Genomic DNA, 7,700 nt, shown 5'->3' with positions numbered 1-7,700 from the left:
TAATAATCAATATAATGAAACAAGCTATATGAATGGTTGAATGTGAAGCTGATGATGTGCCCTGTAAACTTTCACTCAATCCAAAATAAAAACATTTAACTAAAAAAAAAAAAGAAAGAAACTTGACAAAGTTACAAAGGAAATAAACAGCACAATCAACCAACTTGACTTCATAGATGTGTACAGAGCATTCAACCCAACAACAGCACAGTATACATTCTTTTCCAGTGTCCATGGAACATTATCCAGAATTGACCATGCCTTAGGTCACAAAACAAGATCAAAATACTTCAAAGTATCTTTTCAGACCACAATGCTATATAACTAGAAATCACGACCAAGGAAATAAAGTTGAATACATGGAAACTGAATAACACCGTGCTGAAAAGCAACTGGGTAATAGAAGAAATTAAATGTGAATTCACAAATTTCCTAGAAACAAATGAGAATGAACATACAACATACAAAAATCTTTGGGACATGGCAAAAGCGTTCTGAGAGAAAATTTTTTTGAAAGAAATGCGTACATCCAAAAAGAAGGAAGAACCAAAACTAACACAATAACACAGCATCACCAACAATTAGAAACAGAACAACAGAAGGAACCTACAGTCACCAAAAGTAAAGAAATAATAAAGATTAGAGCAGAAATAAATGAGATAGAAAACAGAAAATCTATAGAAAGAACCAACAGGACAAGAAGGTGGTTCTTTGAAAGGATTAATAAAATTGACAAAACTAACAAAAGAAAAGAGGGAGAAGACACAAATAACATGCATTAGAAACTACATGGGCAATGTCACTACATAATCAAAGGAAACCAAGAGGATAGTAACAGAATACTATGAAGAGTTGTACTCCAACAAATAGGAAAACGTAGAAGAGATGGATACATTTTTAGAAAAACACAACCTACCTAAACTTACACAGAGTGAAGTAGAAAACATGAACAGACTCATAACAAAAGAAGAAATTGATCAGGTCATCAAAAACCCAACCCAAAGAAGTCCAGGCCCAGTTGGTCTCACTAGGGAGTTCTACCAAACATTCAGGGAAGAGCTATGATCAATTCTTTTCAAATTATTCCAGAATATAGAAGAGGATGGAAAACTTCCTAATATATTTTATGAAAGAAGCATAACCCTCATACCAAAACTAGGGAAGGACATCACTAAGAAAGAAAATTATAGATCAATATCCCTCATGAACATAGATGCAAAAATTCTCAACAAAATCCTAGCCAATAGAATCCAGCAGCACATCAGAAAAAATAATACATCATGACCAAGTTGGATTCAGATCAGGGATGCAAGCATGATTCAACATTAGAAAATAAATCAATGTAATCCATCATATAAATAAAAAAGAAAAGAACCACATGATCATATTGATTGATGCAGAAAAGGCATTTGACAAAATCCAACATCCATTCCTAATAAAAACACTCAACAAAGTAGGATTTGAAGGAAAATTCTTCAACATGATTAAGAGCATATATACAAAACCAACAGCCTACACTACTCTCAATGGAGAGAAACTGAAAGCTTTCCCTTGTGAACAGGAACCAGACAAGGGTGTCCTATGCCACCACTCCTATTCAATATTTTTGCTGGAAGTCTTAGCCAGAGCTATATGGCAAGATAGGGAAATTAAAGGCATCCAAATTGGCAAAAAGGAAATACAACTCTTTCTATTTGCAGATGATATGATCCCATGCATATAAAACCTCACAGACTCAGTGAAAAAGCTACTAGACCTCATTGGAAGATTCAGCAAAGTGGCTCCAACATACAAAAAAACAATTGGATTCCTCTATAGTAGCATGGCAGTGCTGAAATGGACATTAAGAAAGCAATACCATTTACAATAGCCGCACAAAGGATGAAATATCTAGGAATAAATGTAACCAGAGTAAGAAAGGACCTATACAAAGAAAACTAGAAAACACTTCTACAAGAAACCAAAAAAGTCTTACAAAAGTGGAAGAATGACCATGCTCCTTGATAGGAAGACTTAACATCATGAAAATGTCAATACTGCCCCAAGAAATTTACACATATAATGCAATCCCTATGCAGATTCCAATGACATTCTTCAAAGAGATGGAAAAAACTATTACAAACTTTATATGGAAAGGAAATAGACCAAGGATAAGCAAAGCACTGCTTAAGTAGAAGAATAAGGTTGAAAACTTCTCACTCACCGATTTCAAAATTTACTACAGTGGTCAAAACAACCTAGTACTGGTATAATGTAATATACATTGATCAATGGAACAGAATCGAGAATGAAGAAATTAACCTATCCACATACAGCCAACTGATTTTCGACACAGTGCCTAAGTATATTGCATGAGGAGGAGATAGTCTCTTCAAGATATGGTGCTGGCAAAACTGGAAAACGATATTCAAAAGATTGAAACAAGACCTTTACCTCATGCTTCATACAAAAACCAATTCAGCATGGATTAAAGACCTAAATCTAAATCCCAGAATTATAAATGCCATCAATGAAAAAATAGGGACAGATGTGAGGGTACTAATACACGGCATACACAGACTACCAAGCACTTTGAAAACTACACAAAAAAAGTAAACAAAACAGATGATTGGGATATACTAAAAACTAAAAACTTATGCGCATCAAAAGACTTCACCAAAAGAGTAAAAAGGAAACCCACAAATGGGAAAAATCTTTTTGCAATGACACATCAGACAAGTGACTCATTTCTAAAATATATAGGAAACTACAACACCTATACAAGAAAAAGACAAATGACCCAATTAAAAAATGGGCACAGGACATGAACAGACACTTCACCAAGGAAGAGATCTGGGCAGCCAACAAACATATGAAGAAATGTTCACAATCACTAGCCATTGTTGTTGTTAAGTACCGTGGAGTCGATTCTGACTCATAGTGACCCTGCACAGGGTTTCCGAAGCTGTAACTCTTTACGGGAGCAGATCTCCTCGTCTCTCCTTCGGAACTGCTGGTAGTTTCAAACTGCTGACCTTGTAGTTCACAGCCTGATTCGTAACCTCTATGCTACCAGAGCTCCTTTAGCCATTGTTGTTGTTGTTAAGTGCCATCGAGTCGGGTCCGACCCATAGCGACCCTGTACAGGGTTTCCGAGGGTGTAAATCTTTACGGGAGTAGAAAGCCTCATCTTTCTCCCGCGGAGCCGCTGGTAGTTTCGAACCGCTGACCTTAAGGTTCGCAGCCCGATTCGTAACCACTACGCTTTAGCCATTAGAGAGATGCAAATCAAAACAACAATGAGATATCATCTCATACCAGCAATAGCAGCAAAGATCAAAAAAGGAGAGGACAATAAATGCTGGCGAGGATACAGAGAGACTGGGATTCCCTACACTGCTTGTGGATTGAAAAATGGTCCAACCACTCTGGAAAGCAATATGGCGCTTCCTCAGAAGGTTGGAAGCAAAAATACCTTATGATCCAGCAATTCCTCTACTTGGTATTTACCCACAAGAAATACAAACCATAACATGAGTATATATATGCACACCAATGTTCATAGCAGCACTACTGACAATAGCAAAAAGATGAAGACAGCCTTAGTGTCCTTCAATGGAAGAATGGAGAAACAAACTGTGGTACATACAAACAATGGAATATTATGCTACCTTGAAGAATAACAAGGAAGCTGCAAGCTACTGCATAACATGGATGAACCTTGAGGACATTATTCTGTGTGAAATTAGTTAGTCACAAAAGGAGAAATACTGCATAAGACAATTATTGTAAAAGATTAAGAAAAAGAACCCACCCTAAAGGGGGGAAAAAATCTTTGCCAATCACCAGGATGTATGGGGTTGAGTGAGGGGAGGGAGGGGAAGGTAGAGCCCAGGGTAGGGAATAGACACAGGATAGTTTGGGTGCTTGGAGAGGGAGAGCAAGACACAAGATGGGGCAGGGAATAAAAGAACAAGGCAGATGGGAGAACAGTTAGGCAGGTTTGCATGTGCTAAGTGGGACAGAGGATAAAAAAATGATGTATGCACAACCTAGGAATAATAAGACTCTGGGATACAGGGATTGAGGCATGTTTTGAATGGGTAAATGAGGGGGAAATAATGTTAAGATGCTTGGCTTCTTGGCTGTCTTTTGAATCTTGATTTCCCTTGCCTACTATTGGTCACCAATAAGAGGAAGAGGGGGAAAACAGCAATGAAGTTGGGATCTGAGTCCGACCACATTCAATAGATTCTTGTGAACCCTGGTGGAGACCTGGATGGCCAGCAGTATGGCAAGACCTGGGGACTCCAAGCCCAGAGGCAGTGACATGGCCACAGAGGACTAGAGTGGAGAGTGAAGCGTCCAGCTGATACGAAGTAAGGGGAGATGCACAAGAACAACCACATATGCAGATAGTACCCACTTGACCTGGCTTCAATGTCTTGATGATCAGAACTCGCCTAGAAGAAGAAAGAAGAGGATAAAAAAAAGAGCAATCTGCTACAATTTGATGAACTTTACCTATACTTATTGATGTAATAGTTCAAAAGAGGAAACAAATCTTTACAACGAGGATCATTCCTACCCCCCTTGGTACACAGCATTGATAAGGATGGGCAACTTAGACTTTTGGCTACCCAAAAGAAGGGGAGGGGCTACAATGGCAAGAAGTGACTGGCTTACAAGTTTTCAAGAGGGAGCCTAGTTCCAGAGGGTACAGGGGAATGTAGAATCTCCACTGAGTGGTTTGAATCTGTAGGGACAGTGCTGATTAAAGGATATGGGGATAAAACTCTTGTGTGGTACAATAGTGAATAATTGCTATCAGTACTGACTGTGAGGGTTGGAAATATAAAGATAGATGTTTCATAACAAAAGGAGGGGAGTGGCTGATTTTGTAGTACAGGAGCAGAGGTCCCTGGGACCATCAAGTGAAAAGAGCTTAGTGTGGGACCCTATCCTGAGAAGCAGCGATGCCAGAGAGGGAGGCAGCGACAATGTGGAGAGATGGAGCAACTGGGGACTTTGGACTTAGAGAGAGAGAAGGTCTGTGTTCAAACAGTTGGGGGCTTGCAGAGTGTACTCTTTCATTGTTTGATGATGCATGGAGGGGATTGAAATCATGCAGTGAAATGAAATATGATAGAATGAATGTAAAGCTGGTATTCTTCCATGCAAACTGTCATAATTCACAATATCAAAAAATTTTTAATAGATAAGTTTTCAATAAAATTCATAACTGGAGGTGGGCTTGATATTGGACTAAGCAGAAAGACTCTGAAGGCCTCCATCAATAAAAGCATGGAATACAAGATGAAACACATTCACAGGCAAGTCTTGGAACGCTGAACTACACAGGAAGGGACAAATATGGGAATTGAAGGTTTATTGGGAGTAAGATTTGGAGCAGAAGCAAGAAAGAAGTGACTTCTGATTTGTAGTTGCCAGTGAGTCCTGGCACAGCCATTTTGATAGGGTGTAAGTGGATACAAGTCAAGAGAACACTTCCATCATAGAAGTCTGCTGTATTAATAGAGATCAAGGTGCAAACATTCCTTTTTCATTTATATTTTTATTTTCCTCTGTCTACCCACCTCCAACCTGGAGACCAAAGGGAATACCTGAATTAGCGGACATCCCCAGGGAAGGTTTTCCTATGCACTCACAAAGATCTGCACTATGAGGATCACTGGGCACCAAGTGTAAGAAAGGGGAGGAATCAACAGGAAGAGCTTGAAATAGGAGTGTCTGACAAAGCAGGTCTGGGCAGCCTTGGACTGGGTTTCACTAGGAGAAACATCTGAACGAACTTGAGGGGAGGTGGGAGGAAAAAAATGGAGAAAAAGGCCAAAACAAAACCTTATTTTACATCATAAGGTGTAATATACGAATCGGGCTGCGAACCTTAAGGTCAGCGGTTCGAAACTACCAGCGGCTCCGCGGGAGAAAGATGAGGCTTTCTACTCCCGTAAGGATTTACACCCTCGGAAACCCTGTACAGGGTCGCTATGGGTTGGAACCGACTCGACGGCACTTAACAACAACAACAACAACAAGGTGTAATAGGAACATCTTGAAATTTCTCAGGTGGTTTTGAAGGCATTGAAATAGTACTCATATTTTGTGACTTATTTGTTTATTTATTTTGGTTAATTTTGGACTTTAGTGTCTAGCCTATTGTTTTAATTATCCCTTTTATCTTGGGGGTGGGGTACACTTTCTCTTCTTGCTGTAGAAAAGGAGAGGCAGCAATTACAGTCATATGGCCAAGCTACAATTGTTCCCTATGAAATCCCACGATCTGAGCAAGAACCATTACCAGTTGCTACACATCTGAACAATGTAAACAACCAACACCTTCTAAAAGCACTCTGAATTGGTGAGTTGTTGTTGTTAGATGCCATCGAGTTGGTACCAACTAATAGTGACCCTATACAGAGCAGAACAAAACACTACCCGATCGTGGGCTAACCTTACTACTGTTGCCACACTTGAGTTCATTGATGCTACCACCTGGCCAATCCATCTCACTGAGGGTCTTCCTCTTTTTCTCTGACCCTCCACCTTACCAAATATGATGTCCTTCTCCTGTGACTGGTTCCTCCTGACAATATGTCTGAAGAAGTATGAGAGATGAAGTTTGGCCATCTTGGCCTCCAAGGAGCACTCTGGCTGCACTTCTTCCAAAACAGATCTATTGGTTCTTTTGTCAGCCCATGGCACTTTCAATATTCTCCTCCAACACCATAACTCAAAAGTATCAATTCTTCCATGGTCTTTCTTATTCATTGTTCAGCTTTTACATGCATATGAGGTTATTGAAAATACAGAGAAGCCCATCTTCTGATCACAGCTACTGGAGACAGCTTAAGAATACACCAACATACATTCACCTAATTATTACAAATACACCAACACCACAATGTGTAAATAACAACAGAAAATTTCTGCTCACATACAGAAACAGGACACAGTAGCACAAACAAACTAGTAAGAGATAGAACTAGAATTTGCATTGAAAGAAGTGCAGGCTTTGGATCTGCCTAGTAAGGAATTCAGGAAAATGATTTTGAAGTGCATAAAAAGTTCCACAGAAAGGCCAACGAAAATATGGAAGAAATCAGAAAAATTCTACATGAACAATTAAAAAAAAAAAAAAAGATACAGCATTAGAGACAATTCAAAACCTGCAAAAAGAGGTCTAGATGATCAATAAGAAAATAGCAGAAAGGGATAATACACTGAAAAGACAAAGGAGTAGAATTGAAGGGATAGAAGCCAGAAGCAATGAGCTTGAAGACAATCTCTCAATACTACTAAGATAGAAGAGCAAGCAGAAAAAAGAAGAAAGCCTAAGGCAGGACAACATGAAGAGGAATAATTTACAGGTGATTGTAGTCCCAGAACAGGAAGAATCAAAGAAAACAACATAAGAGATAGTTGAAGAACTGCTGGAAGGCAATTTTTCTAATATCCTGAAAGATGAGAAGATAAGCGTACAAAAAGCTGAACAAATCCTAGGCAAGATAGACCCCAATAGAAAACCACCAAACCATATCATAATCAAACTCTCCAAAATCAAAGACAAGGAGAGAATCCTGAAAGCAGCTAGGGAAAGAGAAGTGTTATTTACAAAGGCAAACTAATAAGATAGGCTCTGAACTTTCGGCAGAAAACATGCAGATATGATGGCATTGGGGAGACAGATACAAAACTCT

This window comes from Chrysochloris asiatica, unplaced genomic scaffold (genome assembly GCF_000296735.1).
Source record: "Chrysochloris asiatica unplaced genomic scaffold, ChrAsi1.0 scaffold00214, whole genome shotgun sequence".
In the NCBI taxonomy this organism is placed as follows: domain Eukaryota; kingdom Metazoa; phylum Chordata; class Mammalia; order Afrosoricida; family Chrysochloridae; genus Chrysochloris; species Chrysochloris asiatica.
This window is presented reverse-complemented; position numbering follows the sequence as displayed.